Source organism: Schistocerca gregaria, chromosome 5, assembly GCF_023897955.1.
Source record: "Schistocerca gregaria isolate iqSchGreg1 chromosome 5, iqSchGreg1.2, whole genome shotgun sequence".
In the NCBI taxonomy this organism is placed as follows: Eukaryota; Metazoa; Arthropoda; class Insecta; order Orthoptera; family Acrididae; genus Schistocerca; species Schistocerca gregaria.
Genome location: NC_064924.1, coordinates 512,028,708 through 512,050,023, shown reverse-complemented (window position 1 = coordinate 512,050,023; position 21,316 = coordinate 512,028,708). Strand labels below are relative to the sequence as shown.

General features: G+C 42.2%; 1 protein-coding gene across 4 annotated transcripts in view; it reads left to right on the top strand.

Moving 5' to 3' along the window:
- The first annotated feature begins 444 nt into the window (after positions 1-444).
- The window catches only part of LOC126272055 (uncharacterized), a 209,273-nt gene continuing 188,401 nt past the window's right edge, over positions 445-21,316 (top strand). For 2 of the 4 annotated variants that reach the window (XM_049974577.1, XM_049974574.1), the window contains exon 1: positions 448-667. The gene's annotated coding sequence lies outside the window, so the exon portion shown is untranslated. Of the gene's footprint in view, positions 668-12,121; positions 12,259-21,316 lie in introns of all 4 variants that reach the window. The other 2 variants (XM_049974573.1, XM_049974575.1) reach the window with 2 other exon arrangements.

Genomic DNA, 21,316 nt, shown 5'->3' with positions numbered 1-21,316 from the left:
GCAGTATTTGAAGTGTCAACGCGCTGGTTTAACGTCGTTCCTAGTTCAAGGCTGTTCTGATCACACCTCTGCACGTGCTACGATTATTTGTCGTTTGACACTGACATGGTAACGAAACGTCCAAGGTTATTGATACTGATAGATCCGCAGTGCTCGAATAGCGTGATATTTCTCTATTAGTTCGTCGACAGGATCACCGAATGACAGTACAGAAATTATAAGCACTCTGCAGACGACGTGCAGGTCTTCCTCGCCACAGAGGCGTTTGTGTTTTTACTGGCGCTCCACGTTACGCTTTCTCGCCGCGCAGGCAGGCAGTGACTGTACGATCAGCCTGCAGCTGGCTGAGCAATGCCGAACCCGCTAGTGACGTCACGCGAGCCACTTCTAGTGCATACCGCATCCGCGCGCGGTTGCCACGTCGCGCAGCCGCGCCGAGCTGTTCAGTGTAGAGCCGCGAGAGTTCAGCCCCGTAGAGGTAACCAATGAGCAGAGCTCCTGCTACGACGGAGCCAATCGGGTGAAAAGCGCGGGGATTCCCGGTGTCCGTACGTTTACTGTTGGAGTACGGAGTTGCAAGATGTTGATTCCGCTGCCACTTGCAGAGCAGGCGCCCTCGGATGCCTGTTGCGGTGTACGCTGGTTGCTGCGTGAAGAGTGATCACCTGTGAGTAATCAGCCATTTAGCACAACTAACAGCACTACTTATTACTCTACTAATTGTAGAGGTACGCACGTTTAATGTTACCCTCGTTACATATGAATAACATTCCTTGCTGCAATGTGAATGGCAGTATGTGAATTCATGTACATTATACTCATGAGCAACAATTGTAAGCGCCGTACGCACCGTCAAATATAATCATACATTATTGTATAAAAACAGTGTTTAGGCACCACTGAGGGTAAATAATTTGGTGAAGTTCGGTTGCAGAGGTTTTTAGTCGAATGGATGTTCCATATCTGTGTGACAGGTGAAACAACATTGCTGTCTTATACAATTCGCAGACAACAAGTCACTTTCGCAAGTGATTCTCATTTTGTAATTATACTGGCCATCTTCTGCTTAACGTGTTATACATACATCACAGATATGCTAGCATATGGATAAAATAGACGAATAGTAGTTTTGAGTTGCAGCAAGGATAATACAATGCAGTCCAATTAAATCATGTGATGTTGTGGAAATTAGATTGGGAAACGAGACACGTGAAAGTAATGAATGTCTTTTGCTATTTGGGCAGCAAAATAACTAATGATGGCCGACGTAGAGAGGATATAAAATGTAGATTGGCAATGGCAAGAAAAGTGTTTCCAAAGAAGAGAAATTTGTTAACATTGAATATAGGCTTAGATTTAACGTGTCAGGAAGTTTTCTCTGAAAGTATTTGTCAAGGATGTAGCCATGTACAGAAGAGATACCTGGACGATAAACAGTTTAGACAAGTTGAGAACAAACGCTTTGAAAGTGTGGTGCTACAGGAAATTTGTTGAAAATTAGGTGGGTAGTTCACATAACTAATGAAGAGGTTGTTGTTGTTGTTGTTGTGGTCTTCAGCTCTGAGACTGGTTTGATGCAGCTCTCCATTCTACTCTATCCTGTGCAAGCTTCTTCATCTCCCAGTACCTACTGCAAACTACATCCTTCTGAATCTGCTTAGTGTATTCATCTCTTGGTCTCCCTCTACGGTTTTTACCCTCCACGCTGCCCTCCAGTACTAAATTGGTGATCCCTTGATGCCTCAGAACATGTCCTACCAACCGATCCCTTCTTCTAGTCAAGTTGTGTCACAAACTAGTCTTCTCCCCAATCCTATTCAGTACTTCCACATTAGTTATGTGATCTACCCATCTGATCTTCAGCATTCTTCAGTAGCACCACATTTCGAAAGCTTCTATTCTCTTCTTGTCCAAACTATTTATTGTCCACGTTTCACTTCCATACATGGCTACACTCCATACAAATACTTTCGCAAATGACTTCCTGACACTTAAATCTAGACTCAATGTTAACAAACTTCTCTTCTTCAGAAAGAGTTTCCTTGCCATTCCCAGTCTACATTTTATATCATCTCTACTTCGACTTGAATCAGTTACTTTGCTCCCCAAATAGCAAAACTCCTTTACTACTTAATGAGTACTCAATAGAATTAGGGAGAAAATAAATTTGCGCCACAACCCAACTTGGTGACGGTATAGGTTGATAGCATACATTCTGAGACAACAAGGGATCGCCAGTTGGCCGGCCGATATGGCCGAGCGGTTCTACGCGCTTCAGTCTGTAACCGCGCGACCGCTATGGTAGCAGGTTCGAATCTTGCCTCGGGCATGGATGTGTATGATGTCCTTAGCTTAGTTAGGTTTGAGTAGTTCTAAGTTCTAGGGGACTGATGACCTCAGATGTTAAGTCCCATAATGGTCAGAACCATTTTTATCTCCAATTTAGTACTGGAGAGAAGCATGAGGGGTAAAAATCGTAGAGGAAGACCAAGAGATTAAATGAATACATTAAGCAAATGCAGAAGGACGTAGGTAGTAGCAGTTATTCGGAGATGATGAGACTTGGACAGGGTAGGGCAGCGTGGAGAGCTGCATCAAACCAGTCTTAGGACCAAAGATTGCAACAATAGCAACAACAGCAGTTGTATCAAGGTAGTTAATTGCAATGAATGTTCTACGTGCTGTGCTAACGAAGAATAGTAGCAACTGCAATATAGTCGGGATTCTATTTTCACATTAATGCGTTTGGTCGACACCATTGTCATCTCAGGAGGTGCTAGATCAGTTGGAAGTGTTGCCATGTTCATGGAACAGTCGCAGCATTACCCCAAAGTGATTGAAGGAAAATCTTTCAAAGGTGGATAGCTGGAGTTTAGTACATCGGTGTTTCGTAAACTCGATAATATTGGGGTACCGAAAAAAATTGCGTAGGACAATATACAACCTTCTTTTGGCAGATGGAATTTGCATGGTATGAATTAGGGGGTGAAGAGAGAGTGATTGTGATTGTTGTAGCGGGAATTCTTTAGGTTGAACAAGTTATGGTAGGATGAACAAAATATTTCTCGTGAATAGGTTGGCATGAACTGCATTTGCAATGTCAATAAAATTCACCGCCAGCTGTGTACTTTAAGATATTATTTTATTTTATTGTGACAGTTACCAGTTTTGGCATTTCATTATGCCATCTTCAGGCCTGATACACTTGTATCCAAATAGACCAACTTGTGGTAAAGCACCATAAATCACAGGATATCGTGAATTCAATCGTTGTACAATTGATATCCAGTGATTTTGGCACTGTACGACAAGTCCGTTTATTTGTATAGACTCGTATGGGGCCTGAAGATGGCATAATGAAATGCCGAAACTGATAACCGTCACAATAAAATAAAATAATATCTTAAAGTACATGACTGTTAGTGAATTTTATTGACAATGACATTACTAAACCAGCCGATGTGCCCTGGCGATTATGGGCCATCAGAGATCAACAATTATTTTATTGAGCGTGCAGTAAATGCAATTCCTTTGGTTGCACACTGGACTCGCATTCGGGAGGACGATGGTTCAATCCCGCGTCCGGCCATCCTGATTTAGGTTTTCCGTGATTTCCCAAAATCGCTCCAGGCAAATGCCGGGATTGTTTCTTTGAAAGGGCACGGCCGACTTCCTTCCCCGTCATTCCCTAATCCGATGAGATCGATGACTTTGCCGTCTGGTCTCCTTCCCCAAAACAACCCAACCCCTCCTTTAGTTGCCTACCGTTTTCAATGCACATTGCGATACCATTACACTGTTAGTAACAAGGATCAAGTTCCTATTCACTGAAATGTAACATTGTAGATTGAAAGCTATTTCGACTTATACGACGCCAGTTAAACGAGAATCGTCGCATACTTCGTGCGGAGAAAAGCTCCTGTACAAGTTAAATGTTATCTTGTCGACTGCTAATGTCGTGAGATCGTTGCATGAGGAAATACACGTCGTTTTTTACTGGAGGTAAGAACGACAATTTGCTCCGTGTTTTCAGAATAAAGACGTCCGGGTGGCTGTAAAAGATTTGTTTTTCGACTTTGACAATTTGTCGATGATCATTTGTCAGTAGTTTACCGGTGTGGTTATTTCATGTAATTGTGGTGGCACCTAACAAGATAAGGTGTTTCGAAACATATTTTTTCCATGCTTTTTGTTGGTCTGGAACACAGTAGCTCTGAAGACATTCTGATGGCAGTAGTGTAGTAGACTGTCAACATCTCATCGTTTTAACGAGGTGAGGGTACAGCCGCCTGGTGATAAAAGTGTCGGTTGGACTCCGGTAAGGGCTCTGTTCTGCATAAAATAGACGTTAAAGAGTGCTTGGTGCCAGAGGCGCCGACTCCACGGGTACTCCGGTGCTGACGCAACCTCCCCGAAATATTTTTGTGGTGCTCTGCACACACATAAAATAGGAAAGGAAAATATAATAAACCAAATAATAATATTAAAAAAAAGAAAAGTTGGGGGAAAATTCAAAGCTGCCCATTATGGCAGTTCTGACGTCGCGCTCTAGCTTTGGCCCATGCAATCACGGCATAGCGTTTCTCAGTCTTCTAGAAATAAATGATGTGGTCAACGGTACTCTCTCGCGGAAATGCCCGGAAAGATTTTGAACGTTCCACCCAACACGCAACGGCCGGGAGACATTTAAACTGTCTACTTTGTAGAACAGTAAGTTTAGTTCACTTTTTTTTGCGTAACATGGCATCATTTAGATGAAACTAGCGACATCTGTCAACACGAGTAACTTTCGATACGCTTTGTTTCTTTGTTTTTTTTTGTAATACTGAAAATACTATTGTTGAAGTATTTGTTGACAATTTTAATGGGTGTTCCCAGTCGCTTTTCTCTAGACATCAAGTGATGCGGAGGTACTGCTACTGATGGAGCGGCGCTTATTCATAGTTACAAGGAAAAATCAGAGAAACTGAGCAGCGTGTTCTGCGTGTTCACTGTTTGACCTACTCTTTGAACCTCGTGATTCTAGAGGCAATCCAAAATTAGGCCATAGTGAAAGAGTATCTACCAAATGTGAGAAAGGTGACCAATTTTCCGCCAAGCGACTAGCAGTATTTACATTTAAATTTCTGCAGGCTGCCCAAGATGCAGGCTCTATTCATCCTGTAGCTCTTCGGCCTTTTTGCCGTGGAATAACATTGTTGAAAACTATTTTCCAGAATTATGAACAGTTAATTTTGTTCTTCGAAGATCTCTAGCTCGAAAAATTCAATGTCAGTGCCAAAGCTAAAGATTTCTTAAATTTTCTTTGCTCTTTTGAATTCGTATTTGTCACTACAGTTCTTACCAAAAATTTTAAAGCCAACTGAAATTTTGAATGCTTTTCTGCACAAATTCCTCTCTACAGTTCCAATAGACCATAGACAATATTAATAGTTTCTGAAGTTGTCTCAAACTGTTGGAAGTTTCGATGGAGTATGGAACTCTTGGAAGTGACGAAAAAGAATGCTTTTGCCAAATCCCATGTCAAAGAAACAAAAATATTTCTTCTTTGAAAATTAAAGATTGCAGTTGTGTGAAGGAATTTTGTAGCGATGATTTTGATTCACAATGATTAACTTCGTACAGCTCTTCGGCCTTTTTGCGGTGGAGTAACTTTGTTGAAAACTATTTTCCTGAATTATGAACAGTTAGATGTTTGTAAAGCTAAAAATTATTTCGTTGGAGATACGGAAGACAATTTACGAGGCGAATTGATTCCTGAAGCGATGAAATTAATAAATATAGTTTTAACTGTACGAAAGTATAATGCACAGTAGAACCTTCTTTCCCGGCCTTGAATCAAAAATGTACTTGCGCAGCAACGTAAGGCAACGCAAAGAGAAATTGAACGACAACGCTGTCATGGATGTCCAGAAACAAGAAGCAAAAAACTTTAATCTTCACACTGTAGCGATCATACCCGTTAAATGATTCCCTTTTCGTAGGAACACATTCATTATGAGTGAGGAATTGAAATTGCACAAAGATTTGAAATAACACAACAATTGTGTGTGGATTGTGGATTATTTTTGCATGTAAGGCAGTGTTGAAGTAAAACCTAATAAACAATCATCTTTATCAAGTGTTGTTCATTCAAAAATATCTGGATTTTCAGAAGGATTAGTTTTCAACGTTTGTGAACTGTGATTTTGAGTACTCACGATTATTTTCAAAAGCTAGCTCCCGTGATTGGTGTTGTTCATTTTCACATTAAGGAATCACATATACGGACAAAATGGTTTTATTTTGTAATCATCTGAGACCACTGCGTCGTATATAAGGACATTATATATTTACTATGAGACCAAGACTCTGCTGTGTTCGATATATTGTTTATCACGATAGGCCTGTTTCGGCGTAATTGCCATCTTCAGGTTATATCAGGTGGTCCTGATATCTATATGAAATCGATGTCTCAGTTGCTGTCACATTACTGTGTAAGTTTGCGCCTTTGATTTTGGTGGAGCTATAGCACGTGTTCAAATTGTGCTGGATCAGTTATTTGTCAAGTTGTCGAATTATGAAAGTTTACTTCATAACAATGTTACTTGACAGCTGTGAAGCTGTGTGATCTCTTTATTATGACAAGCACAGTGGATTAACACGGGGACCATGACCACCCCTACATAATGACTGGCTTTCCACGGCACTAGATGCCATCTACGTGCAGGACAGTGCAACGCGTCACACAGTTCGAGGTGTACGTGCATTGTTCGAACAGCTCCAGGACGCATTTACCGTACTCTCTTAGCCACTAAACTCCCTGGGTCTGAACACAATCAAGAATCTGTGGGACAATCTCGATCCGGCTGTTCGTGCCTCGGATCCTCAACCGAGAAACCCAGTGCAGCTGGCCACTGCGCTGGAGTCGGTGTGGTTCCACACACCTGTCCGGGCGTACCAGAACTGCACTGACTCACTTCCTGCACCGTCTCGCAGCGGTCGGCGCTGCAAAAGGAGGTTATGGCGGGATTACACTATCGAATTTCTTTGTCAAAAATTTGATCAAAGATGTGATCAAATTTTCCGTCAAATATATTTAACAAAGATCTTTGACGTAGCGCTAGAAGGGGTATTACACTGTCATCATATTTATCGTCAAAGTTCAAGATGACTGACAACAGAAACTTCTTATTAACCGCAGCAGTTGCATGTTACCACAATTGCACTGTGTGCACATGCGGAAGAGAAGAAGCGGGGGGGGGGGGGGGGGGGGGGGGAGGAAACGTACCTGGGTGAAGCCGTGGGTTAAACGACGACGACACGATAAAAGCATTCAACAAAATTTGTTACGTGAGCTTATTGTTGAGGACGTCAATTCGTACATCAATTACTTCAGAGTGGATGAGTATATATTTCTGTATGTGTTCAGTGAAGTGTATCCTCATATCACAAAGCACAATACTCACTTAAGAACTGCTGTATCTGCAGAAGACAGGCTCACTGTAACACTCCGATTCCTTGTTACAGGAGAGTGTTAGCTTAGGTTAGGTCTCCAATCTTCTTAATCTATTGTTGTATTCAGGGTGCCTTACGTTGTAAAGCGCTCGTCAGCTTCATACATCTCTATTAATATTGTAGTTGTCGATACACAACAACTGTATTTACCGGCAATGTTTATAAAAACACTACAGATGACAGGAAGCTGCAGCGATGCTAGCGCTCCACGTGGTAACATGTCACATTGCAGTGAACCGAAGACAGACAACTTCTTTGATCAAATCTACAGCGAGGTCCTAGATTTGATCAAACATTGACGACATTTGACAAAGTTCCCTATTACACCATCAAATTTCTTTGACAAAGATATTGGACAAAGAAAATTACTTATTCAGTCTTTTGACAGGTGATCACACTAAGTCAACTGGACAGTGTATAAGCGATCTCCTTTGTACACTGGTTGCAATTTCCGAGTATTCAACCATTAAACCGAAGTCTACCAACTGCTTTACCCATGACGGGGCCTGTGTGACCATTCCACTCTATAGATCTGCAAAGTGATACATGCAGGTATTTGTGTCAGTCGACCGATTTCAACTGTGACTTCTTGATGATATAGTCGTAGGATGCTACGTTTTTGTTTTGTTTTGTGAAGCTCACAATTTTATATTTCTGAATATTTAAAGACCGCTGCCAGTCTTTACACATGTATATTAATGACCGTGCGAACAATATTATTATTAACTTCCGAACTTCGCATATGATGCTGTTTGTCTATAATGGAATATTTTCTGAAAGAAGCTGCATAAATATTCAGTCACATCTTGGAATCTTATCAAGATGTGACTGAATATTTATGCATTCGTCTTTCAAACAGAAGTTCATTACAGTAAACAGCATCATATGCAAAAAGTCGGACGTTGCTAATAATGTTGTTCGCAAGGTCATTAACGTGCCATATGGACAACGAAAGACGCAACACACTTCCCTGAGTTACACTCGTAGTTACTTCTACATCTTACGATGACTTCCATCCCAGACAAGATTCTGCGTGCTCCCTACCAAGAAATCCTCAGTCGGTTACCAATTTCGCCTGATACCCCAGACGATCGTACTTTTGATAATAAGCGCAGATGTGGTACGAGTGGTACGAGTCAAACGTTTTCGGAAATCTAGAAATACCGTATCTACCTGACTAAGTGGATCCGTGACTTTCAGGATGCCATGCGAGGAAACTGAGAACTGAATTTCACACGATCTAGTTTATTCGAAACGCGTGCTGGTTACCATAGAGAAGAGCGTTCTGTTCAAGATAATTCATGATGGAGGGACTGAAGGAATTCATTATAGCAGTTAAAGAAATAACAATCAAATATGTATGACAATATTTTATTGTGGAACAACAGTACAGTGATAGGAAAATGAATGTCATAATTTTGACACATCTGCGAACAGACTTCTGGGACGTGAGAAGTACACAAATATCATAATAAATAAATGCAGTTGACAAGTTGCTGGCGATCAACCTAGAAACACAGACGAAAAACTTCAAAACAGAAGCCTTAGTAAGAACTTGTGTAGAATATAATAATATCGATTACAGCTGCAAATCATCTACTACGGCTGTAGAAGCGAGAACGCGATTTTCCAGATTTCCTACTCTATATGTACTACCTTTTGTGTTCCATAACTCTATAGAAGTATGCATCATATTTATACAATGCGTGTTTCTCTCGTTTGACCGCTTCAACATTCCTGCAGGGAAAAAAAAAACTCTGTGCTCAACATCTTTCAAACTGACGTGGAATAATATTGCTTCGCAGCTGATTCCAATGGGTCTGAGCACTATGCGCCTTAACTTCTGAGGTCATCAGTCCCCTAGAACTTAGAACTAATTAAACCTGACTAACCTAAGGACATCACACACATCCATGTCCGAGGTAGGATTCGAACCTGCGACCGCAGCGGTCTCTCGGCTCCAGACTGTAGCGCCTAGAACCGCACGGCCACTCCGGCCGGCTTCGCAGCTGATGTTACGTAACTTGGCATAGCAGTGCTGTCAATTTGAGGAGGAGGGAGGAAGCTGAGAGTGAGAGGGACAAAGGCTGGTGTGGCCCGGTCATAAAAATATTGTCCACCTTTGGTGGCCAACACTGGCAGAACATCGCAATACTTGGGAACTGTCCTGCAACAGCCTGCGCTCTCTGCAATTTGATCCCATACCACACTATTGCGGCGTATGCCAGTCACATTGCAGCAATATTGACGGCAACGATACTGGGCCATACATTGCAGTAAAATATGGCTCGTGGAGTTAACATCTTGGACCTACTGATAACAAACAGACCCGAACTTTTCGACTCTGTAATTGCAGAACACGGAATCAGTGATCATAAGGCCGTTGCAGCATCCCTGAATATGCAAGTTAATAGGAATATAAAAAAGGGAGGAAGGTTTATCTGTTTAGCAAGAGTAATAGAAGGCAGATTTCAGGCTACCTAACAGATCAAAATGAAAATTTCTGTTCCGACACTGACAATGCTGAGTGTTTATGGAAACAGTTAAAGGCAATCGTAAAATGCGTTTTAGACAGCTACGTGCCGAGTAAAACTGTGAGGGACGGGAAAAACCGACCGTGGTTCAACAACAAAGTTAGGAAACTACTGCGAAAGCCAAGAGAGCTTCACTTCAAGTTTAAACACAGCCAAAACCTCTCAACAAACAGAAGCTGAACGATGTCACAGTTAGAGTAAGAAGGGCTATGCGTGAAGCGTTCAGTGAATTCAAAAGTAAAATTCTATGTACCGACTTGACAGAATATCCTAGGAAGTTCTGGTCTTACGTTAAATCAGTAAGTGGCTCTAAACAGCATATCCAGACACCCCGGGATGATGATGGCATTGAAACAGAGGATGACACGCGTAAAGCTGAAATACTAAATACCTTTTCCCAAAGCTGTTTCACAGAGTAAGACTGCACTGCAGTTCCTTCTCTAAATCCTCGCACAAACGAAAAATGGCTGACATCAAAATAAGTGTACAAGGAATAGAAAAGCAACTGGAATCACTCAACAGAGGAAAGTCCACTGGACCTGACGGGATACCAATTCGATTCTACACAGAGTACGCGAAAGAACTTGCCCCCCTTCTAACAGCCGTGTACCGCAAGTCTCTAGAGGAACGGAGGGTTCCAAATGATTGGAAAAGAGCACAGATAGTCCCAGTCTTCAGGAACGGTCATCGAGCAGATGCGTGAAAGTATAGACTTATATCTCTGACGTCGATCTGTTGTAGAATTTTGCAACATGTTTTTTTTTCTCGCGTATCATGTCGGTTTTGGAAACCCAAAATCTACTGTGTAGGAATCAACATGGATTCCGGAAAAAGCGATCGTGTGAGACCCAACTCGCTTTATTTGTTCTTGAGACTCAGAAAATATTAGATACAGGCTCCTAGGTAGATGCTATTTTCCTTGACTTCGATAGAGTTCCGCAGTGTCGCCTGATAAACAAAGTAAGAGCCTACGGAATATCAGACCAGCTGTGTGGCTGGATTGAAGAGTTTTTAGCAAACAGAACGCAGCATGATGTTCTCAATGGAGAGACGTCTACAGACGTTAAAGTAACCTCTGGCGCGGCACAGGTGAGTGTTATGGGACCATTGCTTTTCACAATATATATAAATGACCTAGTAGATAGTGTTGGAAGTTCCATGCGGCTTTTCGCGGATGATGCTATAGTATACAGAGAAGTTGCAGCATTAGAAAATTGTAGCGAAATGCTGGAAGATCTGCAGCGGATAGGCACTTGGTGTAGGGTGTGGCAACTGACACTTACCATAGACAAATGTAATGTATTGCGAATACATAGAAAGAAGGATCCTTTATTGTATGATTATATGATAGCGGAACAAACACTGGTAGCAGTTACTTCCGTAAAATATCTGGGAGTATGCGTGCGGAAAGATTTGAAATGGAATGATCATATAAAATTAATTGTTGGTAAGGCGGGTACCAGGTTGAGATTCATTGGGAGAATCCTTAGAAAATGTAGTCCATCAACAAAGGAGGTGGCTTGCAAAACACTCGTTCGACCTATACTTGAGTATTGCTCATCAGTATGGGATCCGTACCAGATCGGGTTGACGGAGGAGATTCAGAAGATCCAAAGAAGAGCGGCGCGTTTCGTCACAGGGTTATTTGGTAACCGTGATAGCGTTACGGAGATGTTTAGAAATCTCAAGTGGCAGACTCTGCAAGAGAGGCGCTCTGCATCGCGGTGTAGCTTGCTGTCCAGATTTCGAGAGGGTGCGTTTCTGGATGAGGTATCGAATATATTGCTTCCCCCTACTTATAACTCCCGAGGATATCACGAATGTAAAATTAGAGAGATTCGAGCGCGCACGGAGGCTTTCAGACAGTCGTTCTTCCCGCGAACCATACGCGACAGGAACAGAAAAGGGAGGTAATGACAGTGGCACGTAATGTGCCCTCCGCCACACACCGTTCGGCTGCTTGCGGAGTATAAATGTAGATGTAGATGTAGATGTAAATGAAACTTCAGTGTTTGCAAGTATTTCACTCCATCCCTCGGAGCGCTTTTTTCTACACTGAACTAATTTTTCGCCGCACGTTTATGTTACAGAGACAAGCCAACACGTCGCCGCACCGAGTCAGTTCTAGTGCTGCGGTTACATAATAAGGACATAGAACTGAAAGATTTCGTCGAAGCCAAATAAGGAGAAAACATCGTTATTGCAACACCGCCTCCTGAAAGCGCAGGTTCCTCTTTTTCTCCAGTTTAAGTTTATTTAAGAGCTACCTAGAAAATGGTCGACCTTTAGTCTCAAATAACACTATATTTATTGAGCAAACATGAGATTAATAGATAGGAATATCAAAAAACAAGAAAACGTTAGATATGGAAAGTACTGGAGTTTACGCTGTGAGGACAGAGGACAACACCGACGGAAAGGACAAGGAAGATGAGAACAGTGTATGATCTATCAGAAAATGACCATAATAAGAAACGGATTATAGTTGAAGCAGGTATTATGTAATTGTAATAGATCCAGAACGATTGCCCGTTACCGACGGCATACTACTCAACGGAAAATATGTGGACTGCTGGTGGACACAGAAAAAGAAGCAATATATTATTGAAACCAATAAGGCCTAGGAAAGACGGTCAACAATGATGAGATGACATGGGAAATCACAACATCCTTTAACAATGAAATATTTTGCGATGGACAAATATGTCATCAGAGAAAATAGTCATGATTACAGTATAATGGCACGTAACTGAAAAAAAAATCAAACTAAGCCAAATAATGAAGAAACATGATTTTTGCAGCATTGCCTTTTGCGAAAAGCAGGTTCATCTTTTTCCTCAGTGTAACTTTATTTAATTGCTTCTTAGACACTACTTTCAAAAAACGCTTTATTTACAGGAGATTAATGAGATTAATCGATAACAGGAGAATCAAAAAACAAAATATATCAAATATTAAACAATTAAGAGAGTACTGGAGCTTACGTAATCAGGACAATGAATAACACAGAAAGGGCAAGGAAGACGGGAACGATGTACGAATTATCCAAAAATGACTATAAAAAGAAACCGATTGTAGTTGAAGCGGTACTTAAGTACTGTGGAACTGGAAAACATTTGTCCAATATCGACGCCATACGAGTGAATAGAAAATGTATAGGCTACTGGTGAACTCAAAAAAATGGGAGACATTAGGGCCTAGGGAAGATGAACGACAATGATGAGGGGATGTGGGTAAGAAGGTCGGAGAAACAAAAATATCTTTTGAGAAGAAATTGTTCTGTTATGGACAAATATGACATCAGGGAAAATAGTCACGGTAGACGAGCAATTTAGAGAAACAGAGTAATCGGTGTGAACAATAAATACTGGCCTAGCCTGGGCAACAGATGAAAACAAGCAGTCTATTGAAATGTGGTCAGCTCTGAGCTGAATTTAAATAAATGGAAAGAGTATTTTATATTTCGTTTGGGCCAGGGACAAGTCAGGCCTAGTAAAGGAAAATAAATGTCTTATGTTAGACCATAGTATATACTTAATTTTAAGTCGTAATGGTAATTATACAGTAGCTGCAGGTATCATAGCCAGACAAATAAAGAATTATAGTGTTTAAAATTTAAGTATTATGACGAACGTGCAATTCTTCAGATAGGCCGTTTCAGTTGTACACTTTGACTCCATGGCCATCGGATGTTCTCCATACATCGTTCAGCGAACTCGAAGAATAAGTGGAATACGACATGTTTAATATAACCCGTAAATAATTCTATTCTTAGTCACCAAATATGCAAATTACTGACTCATGTGCTTAGCAGGATCTTTTGGAGTCTCTTAAACGGTACTAAATCAGTACACACTTTGCAACAGCTTATTATCATGCAGTATCAAAACAACTTGACAACATGTTACCGTCAATCTGAGTAAAAATTGTGTGCTTGTTTCAGGAACCAAGTTTGTGTAACGTGCATGCAATTAGAGAACTAAAGCAGACAATAATACCCCGAATGTCATACATTCTTGATAGTGTACTCGTTCTTACCGAAGAATCATATTATTCTTAAGCCGGCCGGTGTGGCCGAGCGGTTCTAGGAGCTACAGTCTGGAACCGCGCGACCGCTACGGTCGCAGGTTCGAATCCTGCCTCGGGCATGGATGTGTGTAGTGTCCTTAGGTTAGTTAGGTTTAAGTAGTAGTAAGTTCTAGGGGACTGATGACCTCAGAAGTTAAGTGCCAAAGTGATCAGAGCCATTTGAACCATATTATTATTATACAATGTGAGTCACCTAACCCCAAGAGTCTTACAAAAGAGGAAGATGAGAGTTACAAACCGTATGATTTGTGATTTTTTGGTCGTAGTAATACCGGTATCAGATTCGTCTGTTGATAAGGAACTGTAGTAGCCATTAGCCGTTAGCATCAACGAACTTAAAGAAACCAATCTACTATAGTGAATCACACTGCAAAATATTGTAAAATATTTCAGATGAAAAGTTTGCGGTGTTTTCTTCTTTGACTTACTTCTATACGCTGTGTACACCATGAAGTTGATCAGGAACAAAGATTTGTCGCGACCTGCTGTTGGGTCGCAACAGAAGTTTGATATCGCTAAGCGAACGAAATGAACTGGCAGGAAATGGACGTGGAATCTACGGCAAGAGTTTTTGTGTAACAGAGAGCGGCGAGAAAACTGAAAAACATAACAAGACCCCACTTAAATAGACTACTGGCCATTAAGATTGCTACACCAAGAAGAAATCCAGATGATAAACGGGTATTCATTGGACAAATATATTATACTAGAACTCACATGTGATTACATTTTCACGCAGTTTGGGTGCATAGATCCTGATAAATCAGTACCCACAAGAACTACCTTTTGTCGTAATAAAGGCCTTGATACGCCTGGGCATTGTGTCAAACAGAGCTTGGATTGCGTGTACAGGTACAGCTGCCCATGCAGCTTCTACACGATACCACAGTTCATCAAGAGTAGTGACTGGCGTGTTGTGAAGAGCCAGTAGCTCGGCCACCATTGACCAGACTTTTTCAGTTGGTGAGAGATTTGGAGAATGTGATGGCCAGGGCAGCAGTCGAACATTTTCTGTATCCAGAAAGGCCCGTACAGGACTTGCAACATGCGGTCGTACATTACCTGCTGAAATGAAGGGTTTCTCAGGGATCGAATGAAGGGTAAAGCCACAGGTCGTGACGCATCTGAAATGTAACGTCCACTGATGAAAGTGCCGTCAATGCGAACAAGAGGTGACCGAGACCTGTAACCAATGGCACCCCATACCATCACGCCGGGTGATACGCCAGTATGGCGATGACGAATACACGCTTCCAATGTGCGTTCACGGCAATGTGTCCAAACACGGATGCGATCATCACGGTGCTGTAAACAGAACCTGGATCCATCCGAAAAAATGACGTGTTGCTATTCGTGCTCCCAGGTTCACCGTTGAGTACACCATCGCGGGAGCTCCTGTCTGTGATGCACCGTCAAGCGTAACCGCAGCCATGGTCTCCGAGCTGATAGTCCATGCTGCTGCAAACGTCGTTGAACTGTTCGTGCAGATGGTTGTTGTCTAGCAAAAGTCCCCATCTGTTGACTCAGGGATCGAGACGTGGCTGCACGATCCGTCACAGCCATGTGAATAAGATGCCCGTCATCTCGACTGCTAGTGATACGAGACCTTTGGGATCCAGCACGGCATCCCGTATTACCCTCCTGAACCCACCGATACCATATTCTGCTAACAGTCATTGGATCTCGACCAACGCGAGCAGCAATGTTGCGATACGATAAATTGCAATGACGATAGTCTACAATCCGACCTTTATCAAAGGCGGAAACGTGATGGTACGCATTTCTTCTCCTTACGCGAGGCATCACAACAGTGTTACACCAGGCAACGCAGGTAACTGCTGTTTGTGTATGAGAGATCGGTTGGAAACTTTCCACATGTCAGCACGTTGTAGGTGTCGCCACCGGCACCAACCTTGTGTGAATGCTCTGAAAAGCTAATCATTTGCATATGACAGCATCTCCTTCATGTCGGTTAAATTTCGCTTGTGTAGCACGTCATCTTCGCGGTGTAGTTATTTTAATGGCCAGTAGTGTAACAGGATTCACATTTTGCCGTCTGAAATCACAGCAACAACAATAACAGTTGCTGAGAGAAGCTTTCTTAACATTTTATTGTGTCCGTAAGTGCTCATTGTAACCGGTACAACCGCAAAACACATTAGCAGCTACTTCTATGAGGTGATTTGGGCAGCCTGAAGAATGTGGCAAGTGCTGTGACACGTTTCACAGCGTCTTGTCTTTTAGGATATCTCACAGCAAAATCTTAAGTGGGCGGACGTGTGGATCATATGACAACGCCTATTTTGCCTGTGTCAAAACAGAAATGAGCGACAGAATTTAATGTGTCTTCAGTAATCCAGCTCACAAACGTGCTGGTGAAGCGGCATATGATGCACCGAAACTGCTTGTGGAATACTCGCGAATACAGGTAATGCTAAATTTCAGTGGCTTCGCACATGCCTGTACACGTTTTTTTTTAAGAAGTTAATTTCCAGCGTTGACTGTTGTAAGCATTTGAACTGAGACCGGAGGTGGAGACAATGCTGTTTCGTTGTTCCTTGTTAGGTCAGAATATTTGGATGATTTTCTCCAGAGGAAGAGCTTCACAAGCTGAGCAAGTCAATAACACGTTGGTTCGCCTCGACATTGATTGCTAGAGTTCTTTGATGTCTTATTGGGGGAAATCGTACCAAATTCTGTCCAACAGGCGCGTCAGTTCGTCAAATTCACAAACTAGCTGGATGGCCCTGCCCTTAAGCTCCAAATTTCTTAATTGGGAAGAAATCCGGCGACCTTGGTGGCCAAGATAGGATCTAGCAAGTACGAAGGCAAGCTCTTGCCGGTGCGAACGGGCATTAGTTTGCTGAAAGGTAAGCCCATGATGGCTTGCTATGAAGGGCAGCAGAATAGGACGTAGAATGTCGTCAGCGTATCACAGCGCCGTAATTGTGCGGCGACAGGCTGGTTGGTGTCCCACCAGCGTGACTTCTCCAGACACGTCTCCGCAGGTTATCGGGGCTCAATTCGAAACGGGACTCATCACTGAAGGTAATTTTACCTCACTGAAGACTATTCTACTCTAGTCAGTGAGATTCCATACTGAAGATGTGTTTGGAGGCGTATTTGCCAAACCCTATCATTGCCACCGAATCTCTCCTCAATTGAGAACATTTGAAGCATCATGGACAACGTTCTCCAACCATCTTGGGATGTTCACTATCTAACTTGATTATTGAAAGTTCAAATGGTTCAAATGGCTCTGAGCACTATGGGACTTAACATCTGAGGTCATCAGTCCCCCCTAGACCTTACAACTACTTAAACCTAACTAACCTAAGGTCATCACACACATCCATGCCCGAGACAGGATTCAAACCTGCGAACGTAGCGGTCGCGCTGTTCCAGATTGAAGCGCCTAGAACCGCTCGGTCACAAGGCCCGGCCACTATTGAAAGTGGTTTGGTGCGACATCCCTCTGAAGGACGTCCAACAACTCTACAATCAACGCCAAGCCGAATAACTGCTTACATAAGGACCAACTCGCTTTACTTTCTGAATTTGTGAAACACTTTCTCTTGAATAATTCATTCAATTTTTCTGCAATTGTAATCATGTATTTGTCTGTACTTGTGTATGAAATCTGCCGATTTCAGTCCGATTCTGATAATTCCTTCGTGTGTGGTGCGTCATCTTTCTTTGACGTGAATACGAAACGATAACCTGGGGCATGGTCACCTAGTTCCATTCGCTGGTTGCCTATCGAATGACTTCCAGGAGCAACAAGAAATTGATTTTCAATATTTTGTACAATTATTGACGGAATTTAAAAATATAAATCATGTCAAAATCTACTCATTAAGAGGTATAATATTACTCTAAAGCCGCGCGGGGTAGCCGCGCTATCTAGCGGCGTCTTGTCACGGTCCGCGCGACTCCCCCCGTGGGAGGTTCGAGTCCTCCCTCTGGTATGGGTGTGTGTGTTGTCCTTAGTGTAAGTTAGTTTAAGTTAGATTAAATAGTGCATAAGCTTACGGACCGATGACCTCAGCAGTTTGGTCGCATAAGACCTTACCACAAATTTCCAAATTTTTTCCTTACTTTAAAGGTTCAACACAGTAAGAAAAGTATTACATTTAGATACTGTGTATGTCTGGAGGCTCCAACGGCATTGCCACAGTGGTAAGACCGGTTCTCGTCAGATCACTAAAGTTAATCGCTGTCGGCTTGGCTAACACTTGGATGGGACACCGTCCGGGTTCTGCCGAGCGCAGTTGGCAAGCAGGATGCACTCAGCCCTTGAGAGGCCAATTGAGAAGCTACTTGACTAACATAAGAAGTAGCGGCACCGGTTACGAAAACTGACAATGGTCGGGAGAGCGGAATGCTGACCACATGCCCCTCCGTATCCGCATCCAGTGGCACCTAAGGGCTAAGGATGACACGGCGGCCGGTCGGTACCGTGGGCCTTCAAAGCCTGTTCGGACGGTGTTGTTTGTACGTCTGGAGGCAGCCTAATAAACGGCGCGCAAAATTCGCAGACTATAATTGTCCAGTGTTTGAGAATGAATGCACTTAGCGACTTCCAACAAACTTTACACGTAATTTCAAAACGCTTACGTAATTTTTTCTCGCTGACATCCACCACAAAATTACTAAAGGAAAGGAGTTTGTCACTTACTACCTTTTGGTATTCATGCAGGAAAACTTGATCACTAGGGACGACGTATTAATGAATAAGTTCTACGCCACTAACTCTGTTCGCAACACATTTTGCAGGCAGTATCCACATATACCACTGAGTGTACCTGCAAAATTATAGTATCAGTGTACGACACAGACGTCGGCAGATAACACGTCATAGACATTGATATGCATGAAAATGTAGCTTTTGCGTAAACAGAGCGCAAAGTGTCCAGACCATATTCATCCAGTACTTGATAAAAGAGAGAATGTAGAGACTTCCTTTTATACACTTTCTCTCTCTCACATGTTTAGCGTAAAATATCCAACACATTAAATCATTATTCTGTAAAGTAATCAGACGTTCGACACTATATTATACTAGGGAGTTCGAATCGGGGTTTGCTGATTAATAAATAAACCTGTTCCGCAGTCGCAAGTTTCTGAGGCACTACGATTAGGTAGAAAATAAGGTAATTAAAATTTTCTTGCATACTATATCATGAACTTCTGTCTGGGTGATAATACATTTTGTCCCAGATCCAGAACCCTCTTCGTGAAAAAATTCATATTGTATAAGTGTAATTTCAGTGCTAACTTAATACGAAAAAAAACTTTTCCTCCACGAGAATAAATTTTTCTTTTTTTGTTAACAATTACCTGTCAAAATGACCGCAGGATTGCATTGTAAATAATCCTGATTTAGCTGTTGTAAGCGTGAAATATATCGTTAAAGGAAACTGTAGTCACTGACAAAGATCTTGTCTCCCTTAATTGGGTGAAAGAATGCCAAGTCCTATCGAAATTGCTGTGTATGACGCAAAGAAAACGTTGCTCAATTTATTTCTCATGCCTAGACTGCAGATTTCAATCTAGTTAACGTATTTTAGCTTGAGTTCTTCCTCATTTTTTTTCTTGTTGCACGTACTTTATGGTAGAAAGTATGCTCGGCATTAAGCATGTTCGTGATTTTTGTTGAATTGTGAATTCTGCCATTTTTTACAGCTCGCGTTACCTCACGGTCGTTGTCAGAAATGGCACTGGTTGGCAAATAAACTGTTGAGCAATAGAATATTCAGCACATCGTTTTCTTGAGAGTACTGCTACGTTGGTTAATGCAGGATTTTACGTCCAGAAATAACAGATTCTCGTTATTCAAAATGTATCTAAATAGGTTTTCATAGGTATCAGAAGCAGAAAATACAAGTTTATGACGCTGTATGTGTGCCTAATATTGCTACGACGAAGAAGCCACGCGTGCTGTAGTGAAGAGTTCCATTACATCTTGGGCCAAATAGAGTAGCTATATCTTCAACGATTCAGGAAAAAGTATGTCACAAAATATACCATATACCATGTAACGAATGGATCCGCCGTAAACTCTTAAAGGTAGTCGCTGTTGTTTCGTGGGCAAGTGCAGAGAGTGAGCGTGTGTTATGTTTTTCGGCTAAACCGGATCCAGAAAAGGCGTGAGAACGAGATACGTGTGAAGGCACAGATGCACGGCCCAGAGCAGTTTAGGTCCGGTCCTATCTTCATGTAAACACGAGATAAACAGTACTGCGCAGGCAACCTTTGTAGCCAGAACTAGCACTCACCCCGTCTCCATCAGGGAACAGTTACTGGCATCCATGTTCATGGTCCCTGGGAGGGAGTGGGGGGGGGGGGGGGGGGCGGGGCAGCCACGATTCCGAGGTAGCTAATCCAGCGCGCGTCGTGATATACTTTTCATCAGTAATTGGCTGGTAAGAGAAAGGTAGACGAAGTCATACTCGTACAGTTCCTGATTCTACGCAAAAGCACTGTATTAAATTTCAAACATCGCCGCTATGTTCATGGAATGGGACGGTGTGCCACTGTCTGTGACCCGTTCGTCGGATGACGTGAAACCTGCTGGTATCTTTGGTACTATTTCCAGAGGACTAACCTACTTGCCGGAATCGAGTGTGACACTCTCCCGTTCCTCAGCTTCAGGTGGTTTTTCCTTGTAAAACGATTTAGTTATATTACATACTTAAATATCTGAAAGAATAGACCTTGTTGACGGATCCACAACTGTAAGAATTAATTCGAAATTTATTCGCTGACTGCTCCTTGACATCAGCTGTGTTAGGTATAGATGTATGTACTACTTGTTAGTGACACATGAAAATTTGTGATGGATCGGTTCTCGAACCCGGATTTCCCGCTATCACGAGCGGTCGCCTTTAACCACTTCAACTATCATCTCACACTCGCCGAAACGACCCAAACCTTCATATATCACACTGTCAACATCCCTGTACCATATTCCACTACATTCATCAACAAATGCTTTCCAAAATTTTTAACTGTATTCCCGTGTCAGGGAGAATGAGACTAGGAGGACTACATGGAATCGACACTAATGTTCTTATCGTCGTATTCCTATCTGAAAAATAACAGACCTTATTGACGATCCACGGCTGTACGAAATAATTCGAAAAATATTCGCTGTCTGAGAATTTTTTGGTATCAGCTGTATTAGGTAAAGACGT